The sequence below is a fragment of the Sinohyriopsis cumingii genome, unplaced genomic scaffold (genome assembly GCF_028554795.1).
Source record: "Sinohyriopsis cumingii isolate HCF-2022 unplaced genomic scaffold, ASM2855479v2 utg004834l, whole genome shotgun sequence".
NCBI lineage: Eukaryota > Metazoa > Mollusca > Bivalvia > Unionida > Unionidae > Sinohyriopsis > Sinohyriopsis cumingii.
In genome coordinates, this window is record NW_028316831.1 from 15,001 (window position 1) to 32,983 (window position 17,983).

General features: G+C 50.3%; 1 pseudogene; it reads right to left on the minus strand.

Moving 5' to 3' along the window:
* Positions 1 to 17,152: 17,152 nt before the first annotated feature.
* Positions 17,153 to 17,983, minus strand: LOC149769091 (large subunit ribosomal RNA; annotated as a pseudogene; the record flags this gene model as incomplete).

The following is a 17,983-nucleotide window of genomic DNA, read 5'->3' on the forward strand; positions in this document are numbered from 1 at the left end:
AAATGCATTTTTTTCTATATAATAGTGCCAAATTCTATATGTGGGTAGTTGATCAGAAAATTTTTCGACGTACCCTGTGCCATCGAGCTTCCCAGCCCATTTTCGAACGAAAAGCAACCACGTTCTTGCCTTGCCTGGGAAGGAAAGCATTTCACGGAATGCACCTTCCCTATCGTCCGAAGCCAGCTGCCTAGGGGTACCCTGTACCAGCGAGCGCCTAGACAAGCCTAGCTCAGTGTACCGCCCCAGTACTGTGGTATAGCTCCCGATATCGTAGGCTAGTGTGCTCGGTTCGCAAGGCAGCTATACCACTACTATATGAATGCTACACCAAAATTTTTGTTCATTTTCAACCGAGCCACCTGAAAATGCATTTTTTCCTATATAATAGTGCCAAATACTATATGTGGGTAGTTGGTCAGAATATTTTTCGACGTACCCTGTGCCATCGAGCTTCCCAGCCCATTTTCGAACGAAAAGCAGCCACGTTCTTGCCTTGCCTGGGCTTGCTAGCTACCAAAGAGAGTGTGCCTGCCTCTCTCCCTTCTCGCTTGTCCTGTCCTTGGTAAGCTAGCCTTCGATCGCACCTTGCTAGCTACCAGAGAGAGAGTGTGCCTGCCTCTCTCTCTCTCTCCCTTCTCGCTTGTCCTGTCCTTGGCAAGCTAGCCTTCGATCGGACCTAGCTAGCTACCAGAGAGAGTGTGCCTTCCTCTCTCTCTCCCTTCACGCTTGTCCTGTCCTTGGTAGGCTAGCCTTCGCTCGCACCTAGCTAGCTACCAGAGAGAGAGAGTGTGTGTGTCTGCCTGCCTGCCTGCCTGCCTGCCTTATCGGCCTCTCTCTCTCGTCTCGATTCACTTTCAATCGAGACCATAGGAAACGCATTTTTTCCTATATAATAGTACCAAATACTATGTGTGGGTAGTTGGTCAAAAAGTTGCCAAAAAGGTGCACCTTTTTGAATTCGTTCCGTTTTTACCAAGGGCTTTCTACCACGGCCAAACCCTCGATTCCCCAAGCCTTTCCTCACTCTCTCTCTCTCTCTCTCGCACCTTGCTAGCTACCAGAGAGAGAGAGAGTGTGCCTGCCTCTCTCCCTTCTCGCTTGTCCTGTCCTTGGTAAGCTAGCCTTCGATCGGACCTAGCTAGCTACCAGAGAGAGAGAGAGAGAGTGTGCCTGCCTCTCTCTCTCTCTCCCTTCTCGCTTGTCCTGTCCTAGGTAAGCTAGCCTTCGATCGCACCGTGCTAGCTACCAGAGGGAGAGAGAGAGCGTGCCTGCCTCTCTCTCTCCCTTCACGCTTGTCCTGTCCTTGGTAGGCTAGCCTTCGCTCGCACCTAGCTAGCTACCAGAGAGAGAGAGTGTGTGTGTCTGCCTGCCTGCCTGCCTGCCTGCCTTATCGGCCTCTCTCTCTCGTCTCGATTCACTTTCAATCGAGACCATAGGAAACGCATTTTTTCCTATATAATAGTACCAAATACTATGTGTGGGTAGTTGGTCAAAAAGTTGCCAAAAAGGTGCACCTTTTTGAATTCGTTCCGTTTTTACCAAGGGCTTTCTACCACGGCCAAACCCTCGATTCCCCAAGCCTTTCCTCACTCTCTCTCTCTCTCTCGCACCTTGCTAGCTACCAGAGAGAGAGAGAGTGTGCCTGCCTCTCTCCCTTCTCGCTTGTCCTGTCCTTGGTAAGCTAGCCTTCGATCGGACCTAGCTAGCTACCAGAGAGAGAGAGAGAGAGTGTGCCTGCCTCTCTCTCTCTCTCCCTTCTCGCTTGTCCTGTCCTAGGTAAGCTAGCCTTCGATCGCACCGTGCTAGCTACCAGAGGGAGAGAGAGAGCGTGCCTGCCTCTCTCTCTCCCTTCACGCTTGTCCTGTCCTTGGTAGGCTAGCCTTCGCTCGCACCTAGCTAGCTACCAGAGAGAGAGAGTGTGTGTGTCTGCCTGCCTGCCTGCCTGCCTGCCTTATCGGCCTCTCTCTCTCGTCTCGATTCACTTTCAATCGAGACCATAGGAAACGCATTTTTTCCTATATAATAGTACCAAATACTATGTGTGGGTAGTTGGTCAAAAAGTTGCCAAAAAGGTGCACCTTTTTGAATTCGTTCCGTTTTTACCAAGGGCTTTCTACCACGGCCAAACCCTCGATTCCCCAAGCCTTTCCTCACTCTCTCTCTCTCGCACCTTGCTAGCTACCAGAGAGAGAGAGAGTGTGCCTGCCTCTCTCCCTTCTCGCTTGTCCTGTCCTTGGTAAGCTAGCCTTCGATCGGACCTAGCTAGCTACCAGAGAGAGAGAGAGAGTGTGCCTGCCTCTCTCTCTCTCTCTCCCTTCTCGCTTGTCCTGTCCTAGGTAAGCTAGCCTTCGATCGCACCGTGCTAGCTACCAGAGAGAGAGAGAGCGTGCCTGCCTCTCTCCCTTCTCGCTTGTCCTGTCCTTGGTAAGCTAGCCTTCGATCGGACCTAGCTAGCTACCAGAGAGAGAGAGAGAGAGTGTGCCTGCCTCTCTCTCTCTCTCCCTTCTCGCTTGTCCTGTCCTAGGTAAGCTAGCCTTCGATCGCACCGTGCTAGCTACCAGAGAGAGAGAGAGCGTGCCTGCCTCTCTCTCTCCCTTCACGCTTGTCCTGTCCTTGGTAGGCTAGCCTTCGCTCGCACCTAGCTAGCTACCAGAGAGAGAGAGAGTGTGTGTGTCTGCCTGCCTGCCTTATCGGCCTCTCTCTCTCGTCTCGATTCACTTTCAATCGAGACCATAGGAAACGCATTTTTTCCTATATAATAGTACCAAATACTATGTGTGGGTAGTTGGTCAAAAAGTTGCCAAAAAGGTGCACCTTTTTGAATTCGTTCCGTTTTTACCAAGGGCTTTCTACCACGGCCAAACCCTCGATTCCCCAAGCCTTTCCTCACTCTCTCTCTCTCTCTCGCACCTTGCTAGCTACCAGAGAGAGAGAGAGTGTGCCTGCCTCTCTCCCTTCTCGCTTGTCCTGTCCTTGGTAAGCTAGCCTTCGATCGGACCTAGCTAGCTACCAGAGAGAGAGAGAGAGTGTGCCTGCCTCTCTCTCTCTCTCTCCCTTCTCGCTTGTCCTGTCCTAGGTAAGCTAGCCTTCGATCGCACCGTGCTAGCTACCAGAGAGAGAGAGAGCGTGCCTGCCTCTCTCCCTTCTCGCTTGTCCTGTCCTTGGTAAGCTAGCCTTCGATCGGACCTAGCTAGCTACCAGAGAGAGAGAGAGAGAGTGTGCCTGCCTCTCTCTCTCTCTCCCTTCTCGCTTGTCCTGTCCTTGGTAAGCTAGCCTTCGATCGCACCGTGCTAGCTACCAGAGAGAGAGAGAGAGTGTGCCTGCCTCTCTCTCTCCCTTCTCGCTTGTCCTGTCCTTGGTAGGCTAGCCTTCGCTCGCACCTAGCTAGCTACCAGAGAGAGAGAGAGAGTGTGTGTGTCTGCCTGCCTTATCGGCCTCTCTCTCTCTCTCGTCTCGATTCACTTTCAATCGAGACCATAGGAAACGCATTTTTTCCTATATAATAGTGCCAAATACTATGTGTGGGTAGTTGGTCAAAAAGTTGCCAAAAAGGTGCACCTTTTTGAATTCGTTCCGTTTTTACCAAGGGCTTTCTACCACGGCCAAACCCTCGATTCCCCAAGCCTTTCCTCACTCTCTCTCTCTCGCACCTTGCTAGCTACCAGAGAGAGAGAGAGTGTGCCTGCCTCTCTCCCTTCTCGCTTGTCCTGTCCTTGGTAAGCTAGCCTTCGATCGGACCTAGCTAGCTACCAGAGAGAGAGAGAGAGTGTGCCTGCCTCTCTCTCTCTCTCTCTCCCTTCTCGCTTGTCCTGTCCTAGGTAAGCTAGCCTTCGATCGGACCTAGCTAGCTACCAGAGAGAGAGTGTGCCTGCCTCTCTCCCTTCTCGCTTGTCCTGTCCTTCGTACGCTAGCCTTCGATCGCACCTTGCTAGCTACCAGAGAGAGAGTGTGCCTGCCTCTCTCCCTTCTCGCTTGTCCTGTCCTTGGTAAGCTAGCCTTCGATCGGACCTAGCTAGCTACCAGAGAGAGAGAGAGAGAGTGTGCCTGCCTCTCTCTCTCCCTTCTCGCTTGTCCTGTCCTTGGTAGGCTAGCCTTCGCTCGCACCTAGCTAGCTACCAGAGAGAGAGAGAGTGTGTGTCTGCCTGCCTGCCTGCCTTATCGGCCTCTCTCTCTCGTCTCGATTCACTTTCAATCGAGACCATAGGAAACGCATTTTTTCCTATATAATAGTACCAAATACTATGTGTGGGTAGTTGGTCAAAAAGTTGCCCAAAAGGTGCACCTTTTTGAATTCGTTCCGTTTTTACCAAGGGCTTTCTACCACGGCCAAACCCTCGATTCCCCAAGCCTTTCCTCACTCTCTCTCTCGCACCTTGCTAGCTACCAGAGAGAGAGAGTGTGCCTGCCTCTCTCCCTTCTCGCTTGTCCTGTCCTTAGTAAGCTAGCCTTCGATCGGACCTAGCTAGCTACCAGAGAGAGAGAGTGTGCCTGCCTCTCTCTCTCTCCCTTCTCGCTTGTCCTGTCCTTGGTAAGCTAGCCTTCGATCGCACCTTGCTAGCTACCAGAGAGAGAGAGCGTGCCTGCCTCTCTCCCTTCACGCTTGTCCTGTCCTTGGTAGGCTAGCCTTCGATCGCACCTAGCTAGCTACCAGAGAGAGAGAGTGTGTGTCTACCTGCCTGCCTGCCTTATCGGCCTCTCTCTCTCTCTCGTCTCGATTCACATTCAATCGAGACCATAGGAAACGCATTTTTTCCTATATAATAGTGCCAAATACTATATGTGGGTAGTTAGTTAGGAAAGTTTCAACTTCCTAACCTTACAGACACTACCCAAGCCATATCGCTACTAGAGCGAGAGAGGGTGCCCCTGCCTCTCTCTCTCTCTACCTTTCGCTCTACTCCTAGCACTCCTGGCTAGATCGGCATTGCATGCTGGCTGGGACGACCTATCCAACGAGGGGTCGATCGTCCCGATGCGACCAGGCGATCGGTCGCAACAGGGAAGAAACCAGCTATCGTACTACGTCTCTAATGCAATGTATAGGACCCCAAAATCACTTCTTCCCTATATATAGTGCCAAATTCTATATGGGGGTAGTTGGTCAGGAAAGTTTCAATTTTGAAATCGTGCCTTTGCTACCAACGGCTTTGCACCAAGGGAAAGCCAGGGGTACACAAGGACTAGCGCCACAGTCTCACTTCTCGGTTTTATTTTATTCATTATCTCGGTAACGGATAGGAATTTTTTGATGGGGTTTGCTTTGGCAGATCGGCCATTACGAGAGCTATAAAGCAATGTCAACTGCGAGATTCGAACTCTTCCCTGTTGGTCGGGGCGGTGGGTGCGTCAAAACATATGACTTTTCAAAAAATCGACTTTATGCCGTTTCACTAAATGTTGAATATCTCGGGAACCCCTTGATATTTTTCCATGGGGTTTGCATTGGAATATTGGCCAATGAAAGGTCTAGATTGCTATGTCGGCGGCGGGATTCGAACTCGTGCTAGGTCGTTTTCACAGTGAAAAAACCGATGAACAAATGACTTTTTTGGCAATATCTCCGTAACAAATGGGAATATTTCGACGAGGTTTATGCCGGCAAGTCGGTCTCGATAGCCTGTATCAGAAAATAACAAGTTGCCTGGCACACCTCCTCCCCAATCGTCGGGGCGGTGGGTGCGTCAAAACATATGACTTTTCAAAAAAAATCGACTTTATGCCGTTTCACTAAATGTTGAATATCTCGGGAACCCCTTGATATTTTTCCATGGGGTTTGCATTAGAATATTGGCCAATGAAGGGTCTAGATTGCTATGTCGGCGGCGGGATTCGAACTCGTGCTAGGTCGTTTTCACAGTGAAAAAACCGATGAACAAATGACTTTTTTGGCAATATCTCCGTAACAAATGGGAATATTTCGACGGGGTTTATGTCGGCAAGTCGGCCTCGATAGCCTGTATCAGAAAATATCAAGTTGCCTGGCACACCTCCTCCTCAATCGTCGGGGCGGTGGGTGCGTCAAAACATATGACTTTACAAAAAGTCTTTATGCCGTTTCACTAAACGTTGAATATTTCGGGAACCGCTTGACATTTTTCCATGGGGTTTGCATTGGAATATTGGACAATGAAGGTTCTAGACTGCCATGTCGACGGCGGGATTCGAACTTGTGCTAGGTCGTCCTCACAATTAAAAAACCGATGAAAAGCTACAGTTTCCCCCATATCTCCCGAACGGCTGGGAATATTTTCAAGCGGTTTGCTGCAGCGTGTCGGGGCCACGGGGCCACGTCGGGGAACGGGTGCCACCCGGACGCCACCGGGCGAGGTGGTGTCAAAATGGCGGAAAAACCGTTAGGTTCCTAGAATGAAGTGGTGGAAGGGAACGTCACATTGGCACGTTTCACACCTCGGCAGACGCGCCTGGTCGAGACGAAGACAGAGAGTGCTGGATGATGAAAATCGGTGGAGGTTTGGCCGAGTTAGGGGCTATTTTGTCACCCGGCAGGGGCCACAAAACGACAAAGTCCGAAAAGCTACAGTTTCCCCCATATCTCCCGAACGGCTGGGAATATTTTCAAGCGGTTTGCTGCAGCGTGTCGGGGCCACGGGGCCACGTCGGGGAACGGGTGCCACCCGGACGCCACCGGGCGAGGTGGTGTCAAAATGGCGGAAAAACCGTTAGGTTCCTAGAATGAAGTGGTGGAAGGGAACGTCACATTGGCACGTTTCACACCTCGGCAGACGCGCCTGGTCGAGACGAAGACAGAGAGTGCTGGATGATGAAAATCGGTGCAGGTTTGGCCGAGTTAGGGGCTATTTTGTCACCCGGCAGGGGCCACAAAACGACAAAGTCCGTAAAGCTACAGTTTCCCCCATATCTCCAGAACGGCTGGGAATATTTTCAAGCGGTTTGCTGCAGCGTGTCGGGGCCACGGGGCCACGTCGGGGAACGGGTGCCACCCGGACGCCACCGGGCGAGGTGGTGTCAAAATGGCGGAAAAACCGTTAGGTTCCTAGAATGAAGTGGTGGAAGGGAACGTCACATTGGCACGTTTCACACCTCGGCAGACGCGCCTGGTCGAGACGAAGACATAGAGTGGTAGATGTTGAAAATCGGTGGAGGTTTGGCCGAGTTAGGGGCTATTTTGTCACCCGGCAGGGGCCACAAAACGACCAAGTCCGAAAAGCTACAGTTTCCCCCATATCTCCAGAACGGCTGGGAATATTTTCAAGCGGTTTGCTGCAGCGTGTCGGGGCCACGGGGCCACGTCGGGGAACGGGTGCCACCCGGACGCCACCGGGCGAGGTGGTGTCAAAATGGCGGAAAAACCGTTAGGTTCCTAGAATGAAGTGGTGGAAGGGAACGTCACATTGGCACGTTTTACACCTCGGCAGACGCGCCTGGTCGAGACGAAGACATAGAGTGGTAGATGTTGAAAATCGGTGGAGGTTTGGCCGAGTTAGGGGCTATTTTTCACCCATGCCACAATAGTCAAGGTCAAGGTAGGGAGCGTGGGAAAATAGTGTTTTTCTCCCAAGCGTGGAAAGATATGTTAAAGTTTGACCCACCGGCGCCTAGGTCTGGATGAGTCGCACCTGCCTGTGTTATCCCCGTGCATGTCGCTGTGTCCGTTCGTGCGTACGCCTTCGCATAGCAAACGCTTCGGTGCCAAGTCGGTAGCTTAAAGTTGGTTTTCTCCGAAAGCCTATGAGCGATCTTAAGGTGCGACCCATCGGCAGATGGGCCTCGACGAGACGCAGCTGGCAGTGAAAACCCCATGGATCTCGGCTGGTCCGATCGTCCGTAAGTCAAAGAAAACGAATGCAATGGAATTCGCAATGGTCAGCTCGCTGCGAGAATCGGATTATTTTTTTTCCTGGCCAAACGGGTGGACCAATGGGCAATTGCAAGACGTCATTCGATCTGGCGTGACGAGAGGCGTCTTGGAAAAAAAAATAAGTCCATTGGACCTGTACGTTCGTCCGTAATGGTGAGAAAACCGATTTTTGGAACCCCCCTCCAATGTTAAAGTGAAAATGTCCATTAAAAAAAGTTTTCTCGCCGACGGGTAGAGGTATTGTCCCGTGTCGTGGTTCGACCGCTCGGGCCCGACGAGACGCGTCTGCCGGTGCCAGGCACGGTCGAGTAGGCGTGTCCGTTCGTCCGTGCGCTCTGGAAAACGTTTTCAGCCGCGCCGAACCATACGAGTGCGAAGTTGGCTTAAATCGAGTTTGCTCGAAAAGTAATGGACCGATTTTGACATGCGACCTACCGACAGGTCGGTCTCGGCAAGACACGTCGGACGGTGTGAAAGACATGGAATTCCCATCGTCCGTTCGTCCGTCCGGGGAAGAAAACGGGCCCGTTGATGTCAATGTCGGAAGCGGGCGACATTGGGTCGAAGCGAGTTTTGAGCATCGCCACTTAAAGGTATGTTGCCATGCCCTACGTCGTAAGATGGGCCTGGAAGAGCCGCATCTGGTGGTGCAAACCGCATGAAAATCGGCTTGTCCGTTCGTCCGTGCGACCCGTCCACGTGCATGTCGCTGGAGCGCGACATGGGGTTGAAGCGAGTTTTCAGCATCGCCACTTGGCAGGATGTTGACGAGCCATACGTCGGACGATGGGCCTGGAGAAGACGCATCTGTGCGTGCAAACCCCGTGAAAATCTGCTGGTCCGTTCGTCCGTACGGCTGAGAAAATGCGTAGTTCAAGGTCAAGGTCGGGAGCGTGGGAAAAAAATGGCTTGGGTGCAGTTTTCTCTGGAACGGCAAGAGCTATCTTGAAGTGGGAAGCACCGGCACATCGGCCCGGACGAGTCGCATCTGCCTGCGAAAAGGGCATTTGAATCACCGTGTCCGTTCGTGTGCAGGACGAGGAAAATGAATGGTTTGACTGTTGCGGAGAAGACGGATCCGTACTTGGAGTTAGTACGTGATTTACGCTGGCGCACAAAGAGAGATATGAATACCAAGAAGAAGAAGAAGAAGAAGAAGAAGAAGAAGAAGAAGAAGAAAAAATTAGAAAATAAAAATAACAAAGAAGAAGAAGAAGGAAGGCGGGAAGAAAGAACATAATAATAATAATAATAATAATAATAATAATAATAATAATAATAATAAAACCCGCAATACAAGGTGATTTTGTACGATACTATTTAAAACACTTTATGGAAGCGTTCGATTGTCGTTTCTATGCATAAATTTGGCAATTGTAATCCATTCCACTGCATTTTTCATGATGGGAAAATATTGTCCCACTTGGGCAAAGATTGGCCCAAAATCTACCTGGCATTGGAAGCACTTGGCTTCATTCACCTTAGGACTCCAGCGTTACCTTGTCGTACAGACAATATTGTGTAGGCATGTTTGTCCAATTCCTTGGTTCGACATTAAAATCACTTCATACAAACAATATAAGTGATTTCGTCCAATTGCGCTCTTTGACAAATTTCAAAATTGTGTGCAATTCGATCATGTGGCATTGATAAACACTTTACAGAAGCGTTTAATTATGTTCTGTCTGCATGAAGTTGGCATTTTCCATGATGGGAAATATTTGTCCAAAACCTACATGTTATCTGGCTTTGAGCCCCCCCCCAAAATTGCCAAGAAAAGTAGCAAAATGTGGCCAAAAACCTACGTTATTGGGTTTGGGGCAAAAATTTGCACAACAATGTTCCGAAAAGTGGCCAAAAACCTACCTAAACTTTTCTGAGACACGCTCGACAGTGTCTTCTTTCCGCACGGTTTGTGTCAAGCCCGTTCCCTTGGCTGTGACGGGAACAAATAAATTTAAAAAAAAAAAAAAACAAAGGAAAAAAAAAAAAAAGAAAAGAAAAGAAAAGAAAAGAAAAAATCGTATCTGTAGAACGGTAAAAGATATTCTCATGCGGTTTGCGTTGGCTGCTGCGTCCTAGACAGAGCTATTATGTCTCTCTGTATGTATGTATGTATGTATGTATGTATGTATGTATGTATGTATGTATGTATGTATGCAAATCAATAAATAACCAAGTCCAACAAAACCCATTTCTTCCATGCAAGTGTAAAGTTTCGAAAAATTGAAAGCTTAGGAATAGAGCGACGTGCCATATGTCGGCAGATCGGGCTCGAAGAGACGACTCTGTTAGAGCAAACCGCACGTCAATAGCCCTGTCCGTTCGTCCGTACGCTTCGAGAAACCGACCGTTTCTAGGTAAAACGCGGCTTAAAGTTCCTTTCCTCCGGAAGGGCAAGAGCTAGGTAGACGTGCGACCCAGGGCCAGATTGGTCTTGAAGAGACGCGTCAGGCAGTGAAAACCCCACGAAAATCGGACTGTCCGTTCGCCCGCCATTGGAAGAAAACCGATTCCTTCCATGCAAGTGTGAAGTTTCGAAAAATTGAAAGCTTAGGAATAGAGCGACGTGCCATATGTCGGCAGATCGGGCTCGACGAGGCCACTGTGCTAGAGCAAACCGAACGTCGATAGCCCTGTCCGTTCGTCCGTTCGCTTCGAAAAACCGACCGTTTTTAGGTGAAACGCGGCGTAAAGTTCCTTTTCTCGGGAGGGGCAAGAGCTAGGTGGACGTGCCACCCACGGCCAGATTGGCCTTGAAGAGACGCGTCTGGCAGTGAAAACCCCACGAAAATCGGACAGTCCGTTCGTCCGTGCGACCATGAAAAGCCGAAGGTCAAGGTCGTTGCCATCACGGCATTCCGTTGGTTCGGTATCTTCACTCGAATACCTATATCTTTCGAACGCTCGAAGATATTTTCGTGCGGTTTGCTGCGGCTGATGGGTCTGAGAAAGACCTATCCGTCGATGCCTTGCGCTGGAAGATGGCTTCATCCTGGACGAGGCGGTGGCCATTTCAGCGAGAGACGAAAGTAATGGGAAAATAACAAGTAACCGACTTCGCTCGGGAAGCAATTTATCGGCACTCTTGCTAGAAAATTCGTGTCTCTAAAACGGCGAAAGATATTCTCGTGCGGTTTGCGGTGGCGGCTGCGTCCTAGAGAGAGCTATCCACGCATGCCTTGCCGAGCGAGATGGCTTCAAAGATGGCTTCGTGATGGCCGTTCAGGCACAGGCAGAAATCACTGGAGGGGGGGATAGACACACAAAACTCGCTCGGTATGCAATTTATCGGCACACTTGCTAGAAAATTCGTGTCTCTAAAACGGCGAAAGATATTCTCGTGCGGTTTGCGGTGGCGGCTGCGTCCTAGACAGAGCTATCCACGCATGCCTTGCCGAGCGAGATGGCTTCAAAGATGGCTTCGTGATGGCCGTTCAGGCACAGGCAGAAATCACTGGAGGGGGGGATAGACACACAAAACTCGCTCGGTATGCAATTTATCGGCACACTTGCTAGAAAATTCGTGTCTCTAAAACGGCGAAAGATATTCTCGTGCGGTTTGCGGTGGCGGCTGCGTCCTAGACAGAGCTATCCACGCATGCCTTGCCGAGCGAGATGGCTTCAAGGATGGCTTCGTGATGGCCGTTCAGGCACAGGCAGAAATCACTGGAGGGGGGGATAGACACACAAAACTCGCTCGGGAAGCAATTTATCGGCACACTTGCTAGAAAATTCGTATCTCTAAAACGGCGAAAGATATTCTCGTGCGGTTTGCGGTGGCGGCTGCGTCCTAGAGAGAACTATCCACGCATGCCTTGCCGAGCGAGATATATATATATATATATATATATATATATATATATATATATATATATATATATATATATTCACACACACACACACACAAAGACACACACACACACACACACACACACACACACACACACACACACACACACACACACACACACACACACACACACACATCAATTAATAACTAAGTCCAACGTTGGTTTTAGTTACTTCGCTTCCAAGGGCTTTGCACCAAGGGAATGTCAGGGGTACACAAGGCCTAGCGCCGACGGCGGGAGGTATTATCAAATGTCAGATGCCAAAAGATCTGTCTTGAATAGACGCGTCGGCCTGTGCCAAATATATCTTAATGGCTGCGTCCGTTCGTCCGCCATCGGGAGAAAACCGTTTTCTTCCATGCAAGTGTGAAGTTTCGAAAAATTGAAATCTTTGGAATATAGCGACGTGCCACATGTCGGCAGATCGGGCTCGAAGAGACGACTCTGTTAGAGCAAACCGCACGTCAATAGCCCTGTCCGTTCGTCCGTACGCTTCGAGAAACCGACCGTATCTAGGTAAAACGCGGCTTAAAGTTCCTTTCCTCCGGAAGGGCAAGAGCTAGGTGGACGTGCGACCCAGGGCCAGATTGGTCTTGAAGAGACGCGTCAGGCAGTGAAAACCCCACGAAAATCGGACTGTCCGTTCGCCCGCCATTGGAAGAAAACCGATTCCTTCCATGCAAGTGTGAAGTTTCGAAAAATTGAAAGCTTAGGAATAGAGCGACTTGCCATATGTCGGCAGATCGGGTTCGACGAGGCCACTGTGCTAGAGCAAACCGAAGGTCGATAGCCCTGTCCGTTCGTCCGTACGCTTCGAAAAACCGACCGTTTTTAGGTGAAACGCGGCGTAAAGTTCCTTTTCTCGGGAGTTGGAAGAGCTAGGTGGACGTGCGACCCACGGCCAGATTGGCCTTGAAGAGACGCGTCTGGCAGTGAAAACCCCACGAAAATCGGACTGTCCGTTCGTCCGTGCGACCATGAAAAGCCGAAGGTCAAGGTCGTTGCCATCACGGCATTCCGTTGGTTCGGTATCTTCACTCGAATACCTATATCTTTCGAACGCTCGAAGATATTTTCGTGCGGTTTGCTGCGGCTGATGGGTCTGAGAAAGACCTATCCGTCGATGCCTTGCGCAGGAAGATGGCTTCATCCTGGACGAGGCGGTGGCCATTTCAGCGAGAGACGAAAGTAATGGGAAAATAACAAGTAACCGACTTCGCTCGGGAAGCAATTTATCGGCACTCTTGCTAGAAAATTCGTGTCTCTAAAACGGCGAAAGATATTCTCGTGCGGTTTGCGGTGGCGGCTGCGTCCTAGAGAGAGCTATCCACGCATGCCTTGCCGAGCGAGATGGCTTCAAAGATGGCTTCGTGATGGCCGTTCAGGCACAGGCAGAAATCACTGGAGGGGGGGATAGACACACAAAACTCGCTCGGTATGCAATTTATCGGCACACTTGCTAGAAAATTCGTGTCTCTAAAACGGCGAAAGATATTCTCGTGCGGTTTGCGGTGGCGGCTGCGTCCTAGACAGAGCTATCCACGCATGCCTTGCCGAGCGAGATGGCTTCAAAGATGGCTTCGTGATGGCCGTTCAGGCACAGGCAGAAATCACTGGAGGGGGGGATAGACACACAAAACTCGCTCGGTATGCAATTTATCGGCACACTTGCTAGAAAATTCGTGTCTCTAAAACGGCGAAAGATATTCTCGTGCGGTTTGCGGTGGCGGCTGCGTCCTAGACAGAGCTATCCACGCATGCCTTGCCGAGCGAGATGGCTTCAAGGATGGCTTCGTGATGGCCGTTCAGGCACAGGCAGAAATCACTGGAGGGGGGGATAGACACACAAAACTCGCTCGGGAAGCAATTTATCGGCACACTTGCTAGAAAATTCGTATCTCTAAAACGGCGAAAGATATTCTCGTGCGGTTTGCGGTGGCGGCTGCGTCCTAGAGAGAACTATCCACGCATGCCTTGCCGAGCGAGATATATATATATATATATATATATATATATATATATATATATATATATATATATATATATATATATATATATATATATATACACACACACACACACACAAAGACACACACACACACACACACACACACACACACACACACACACACACACACACACACACACACACACACACACACACACACACACACATCAATTAATAACTAAGTCCAACGTTGGTTTTAGTTACTTCGCTTCCAAGGGCTTTGCACCAAGGGAATGTCAGGGGTACACAAGGCCTAGCGCCGACGGCGGGAGGTATTATCAAATGTCAGATGCCAAAAGATCTGTCTTGAATAGACGCGTCGGCCTGTGCCAAATATATCTTAATGGCTGCGTCCGTTCGTCCGCCATCGGGAGAAAACCGTTTTCTTCCATGCAAGTGTGAAGTTTCGAAAAATTGAAATCTTTGGAATATAGCGACGTGCCACATGTCGGCAGATCGGGCTCGAAGAGACGACTCTGTTAGAGCAAACCGCACGTCAATAGCCCTGTCCGTTCGTCCGTACGCTTCGAGAAACCGACCGTATCTAGGTAAAACGCGGCTTAAAGTTCCTTTCCTCCGGAAGGGCAAGAGCTAGGTGGACGTGCGACCCAGGGCCAGATTGGTCTTGAAGAGACGCGTCAGGCAGTGAAAACCCCACGAAAATCGGACTGTCCGTTCGCCCGCCATTGGAAGAAAACCGATTCCTTCCATGCAAGTGTGAAGTTTCGAAAAATTGAAAGCTTAGGAATAGAGCGACTTGCCATATGTCGGCAGATCGGGCTCGACGAGGCCACTGTGCTAGAGCAAACCGAAGGTCGATAGCCCTGTCCGTTCGTCCGTACGCTTCGAAAAACCGACCGTTCTTAGGTGAAACGCGGCGTAAAGTTCCTTTTCTCGGGAGTTGGAAGAGCTAGGTGGACGTGCGACCCACGGCCAGATTGGCCTTGAAGAGACGCGTCTGGCAGTGAAAACCCCACGAAAATCGGACTGTCCGTTCGTCCGTGCGACCATGAAAAGCCGAAGGTCAAGGTCGTTGCCATCACGGCATTCCGTTGGTTCGGTATCTTCACTCGAATACCTATATCTTTCGAACGCTCGAAGATATTTTCGTGCGGTTTGCTGCGGCTGATGGGTCTGAGAAAGACCTATCCGTCGATGCCTTGCGCAGGAAGATGGCTTCATCCTGGACGAGGCGGTGGCCATTTCAGCGAGAGACGAAAGTAATGGGAAAATAACAAGTAACCGACTTCGCTCGGGAAGCAATTTATCGGCACTCTTGCTAGAAAATTCGTATCTCTAAAACGGCGAAAGATATTCTCGTGCCGTTTGCGGTGGCGGCTGCGTCCTAGACAGAGCTATCCACGCATGCCTTGCCGAGCGAGATGGCTTCAAGGATGGCTTCGTGATGGCCGTTCAGGCACAGGCAGAAATCACTGGAGGGGGGGATAGACACACAAAACTCGCTCGGTATGCAATTTATCGGCACTCTTGCTAGAAAATTCGTGTCTCTAAAACGGCGAAAGATAGTCTCGTGCGGTTTGCGGTGGCGGCTGCGTCCTAGACAGAGCTATCCACGCATGCCTTGCCGAACGAGATGGCTTCAAAGATGGCTTCGTGATGGCCGTCCAGGCACAGGCAGAAATCACTGGAGGGGGGGATGGGATAGACACACAAAACTCGCTCGGTATGCAATTTATCGGCACACTTGCTAGAAAATTCGCGTCTCTAAAACGGCGAAAGATATTCTCGTGCGGTTTGCGGTGGCGGCTGCGTCCTAGACAGAGCTATGCACGCATGCCTTGCCGAACGAGATGGCTTCAAGGATGGCTTCGTGATGGCCGTTCAGGCACAGGCAGAAATCACTGGAGGGGGGGATAGACACACAAAACTCGCTCGGGAAGCAATTTATCGGCACACTTGCTAGAAAATTCGCGTCTCTAAAACGGCGAAAGATAGTCTCGTGCGGTTTGCGGTGGCGGCTGCGTCCTAGACAGAGCTATCCACGCATGCCTTGCCGAGCGAGATGGCTTCAAAGATGGCTTCGTGATGGCCGTCCAGGCACAGGCAGAAATCACTGGAGGGGGGGGGGGGGGGGAATGGGATAGACACACAAAACTCGCTCGGTATGCAATTTATCGGCACACTTGCTAGAAAATTCGCGTCTCTAAAACGGCGAAAGATATTCTCGTGCGGTTTGCGGTGGCGGCTGCGTCCTAGACAGAGCTATCCACGCATGCCTTGCCGAGCGAGATGGCTTCAAAGATGGCTTCGTGATGGCTGTTCAGGCACAGGCAGAAATCACTGGAGGGGGGGATAGACACACAAAACTCGCTCGGGAAGCAATTTATCGGCACACTTGCTAGAAAATTCGTGTCTCTGAAACGGAGAAAGATATTCTCGTGCGGTTTGCGGTGGCGGCTGCGTCCTAGACAGAGCTGTCCACGCATGCCTTGCGGAGAGAAGAAGGAAAAAAAAATGGAAGAAAATGACAATCGTGGCCAAAGAGAAACGATTTTTAACCGGCCACGGTTGTCATTTTCTTCCAAGTGTTAAAAAAAAAAAATAAAATAAAAACTAAGTCCAACTTTTTCACCAGTTCTCACCCACCAGTTTCTGACATCCATCGTCAAAAAACTAAGTCCAACGCACTGCGTGAAAAAAAACTAAGTCCAACTTTTTCACCAGTTTTCACCCACCAGTTTCTGACATCCACCGTCAAAAAACTAAGTCCAACTTTTTCACCAGTTCTCACCCACCAGTTTCTGACATCCATCGTCAAAAAACTAAGTCCAAAGCACTGCGTGAAAAAAAACCAAGTCCAACTTTTCACCAGTTCTCACCCACCAGTTTCTGGCATCCACCGTCAAAAAACTAAGTCCAACTTTTTCACCAGTTCTCACCCACCAGTTTCTGGCATCCACCGTCAAAAAACTAAGTCCAACTTTTTCACCAGTTCTCACCCACCAGTTTCTGGCATCCACCGTCAAAAAACTAAGTCCAACTTTTTCACCAGTTCTCACCCACCAGTTTCTGGCATCCACCGTCAAAAAACTAAGTCCAACTTTTTCACCAGTTCTCACCCACCAGTTTCTGGCATCCACCGTCAGAAAACTAAGTCCAACGCACTGCGTGAAAAAAACTAAGTCCAACTTTTCGACGGACGATATGTCTATGTCCAGCTCTCTACACAGTGGGCAAGTATCCAACCGAAGAAAAAATAAAAGGGCACCTCCGAACGATAAAGTCCCAAGTTATCACCAGTTTTTCACACCCAGACGTCTCTCCCTTCACGCCAGACGCCTGGGAAAGGAAAACTCGCTCTTTGCCATTTTTGGTCTAAACCTAGCCCTGGTTCCCTCTTAGACCTTTTCTTTGGCTCTCTCTGCCTTTTGCATGCCCGTACCTTCGCCGCTTTTTCCCCTCGGAGATAGTGTCCTTCTTGCGAGGACAAATCTCCTAGTCGTGAGGCTAAGTCTCAATAGATCGCAGTGTGGTGGCTGCTCTACTAAGTACGACACCCCGACCGAGAGCTAAGTCGTCTACAAATGATTTTACGCCGCTACATCGCATGGGATGGATATCGTGCTAGTCGGGCCGGGCTCCGTGCTAGGAGAGGCACCGGCCGAGAGACTCGTTGCTGCGGCTCGACCCGCCGCGGGGTCCCGACGGAAGGGACCCGCGCGTCTATCGTTGCCTCCCGAAGGCAAGCGGCGCACAGAAAGTATCGTTGCATTTTCGGGCGGGATTCTGACTTAGAGGCGTTCAGTCATAATCCCTCAGATGGTAGCTTCGCACCATTGGCCTACCGACCAAGCACATGAACCAAATGTCTGAACCTGCGGTTCCTCTCGTACTGAGCAGGATTACCGGTGCAACGACGGCGGTCAACGGTAGGGTAAAACTAACCTGTCTCACGACGGTCTAAACCCAGCTCACGTTCCCTGTTAGCGGGTGAACAATCCAACGCTTGGCGAATTCTGCTTCGCAATGATAGGAAGAGCCGACATCGAAGGATCAAAAAGCAACGTCGCTATGAACGCTTGGCTGCCACAAGCCAGTTATCCCTGTGGTAACTTTTCTGACACCTCTTGCTTAAAACTCCTAAAGTCAAAAGGATCGATAGGCCACGCTTTCACGGTCTGTATTCGTACTGAAAATCAAAATCAAGTGAGCTTTTGCCCTTTTGCTCCGCGCGAGGTTTCCGTCCTCGCTGAGCTCACCTTAGGACACCTGCGTTACCTTTTGACAGATGTACCGCCCCAGTCAAACTCCCCGCCT